The 1,117-nt window shown below is 48.2% G+C and overlaps 1 long non-coding RNA gene across 1 annotated transcript in view; it reads left to right on the forward strand.

Moving 5' to 3' along the window:
• The window catches only part of LOC149984342 (uncharacterized), a 1,514-nt gene continuing 397 nt past the window's right edge, over nt 1–1,117 (forward strand). The window contains exons 1-2 of the long non-coding RNA XR_016491876.1: nt 1–411; nt 726–1,117. The exon at nt 726–1,117 is cut by the window's right edge and continues 397 nt beyond it. This is a non-coding gene — a long non-coding RNA (uncharacterized LOC149984342). The remainder of the gene's footprint in view (nt 412–725) is intronic.

A 1,117-nucleotide genomic window follows, 5' to 3' on the forward strand; every position in this document is an offset into this window, starting at 1 on the left:
GCCAGACAGAACAAACAGTACATGTCCCTGACATCTGATCTGTACTACCATGAAAGGCAGAGGAGAGAAAACATTAGATCATATAAAGACTGGAACTATCCTTCGCATCACTGAAACATCAACAGGCAGAGTGAGACAGACGTACTGTACAGAGACACAGGGAGATTCATTATAGGGAGTGAGACAGACTTACTGTACAGAGACACAGGGGGATTCATTATAGTGAGTGAGACAGACTTACTGTACAGAGACACAGGGAGATTCGTTATAGTGAGTGAGACATATTGAGATATGATGCTGGCTGTGTGTGTCACTGTTGTCCTGGGCCTTCTCTCAGTGAGTGGCTCCCAGGCGGCCCCTTTAACCTGTGAGGATCTCCTGAGACCACTGGAGCTGAGCAGTGTCAATCAGGTACAATCTCCTGAACTGTACTGTCTGTCTGTCCATCCACCTGTCTGTCTGTCTGTCTGTCTGTCTGTCTGTCTGTCTGTCTGTCTGTCTGTCTGTCCGTGTATCTGTCTGTCCGTCATCTGTCTGTTTGTCTGTCTGTCATCTGTCTGTCAGTCCGTCCATCTGTGTATGTCCGTCCGTCTGTCTGTCATCTGTCTGTCTGTCCGTACTTCCGTCTGTCTGTACGTCTTCTGTCTTTCCACCCATGGTTAGGGAGACAGGGTTGTTTGTGTCAGCTAACCCAGTTATTGTCTATCTGCCTTTCCATCTTGCAGACTCTGGGGAAGTGGGTGTATATTGCTGAGAGTTCAGACCGTCCTTTCTGGGAACAAATACTGTATACCTTATTACACAGTGCCTGGATAGAGGTCTCTGTGCCGGTCGGTACCCAGAACAACATTCTTGACATCGCCCAGTTCCATGGCTTCGGTATTCCACATCAAAATACTTTTGGATTCGGATGCTCCAGGATCAACTCTAACTTTACTCTGCATGACAATAGCACATGGACCTCAGTGAGCCCCATCCCTGTTACTGAGGTTCTCCTGACAACGTGCTCAGAATGTCTCCTGACACTGGAGAAATGGGGTGAGGATGGGAAGACCTACACCTCTCTAACGCTCTACAGTAGGAGAAGGGAGCTCACTGCTACTGAACTGGACTTCTA

The sequence above is a fragment of the Oncorhynchus mykiss genome, chromosome 3 (assembly GCF_057628025.1).
Source record: "Oncorhynchus mykiss isolate SJ-2025 chromosome 3, ASM5762802v1, whole genome shotgun sequence".
Taxonomy (NCBI): domain Eukaryota; kingdom Metazoa; phylum Chordata; class Actinopteri; order Salmoniformes; family Salmonidae; genus Oncorhynchus; species Oncorhynchus mykiss.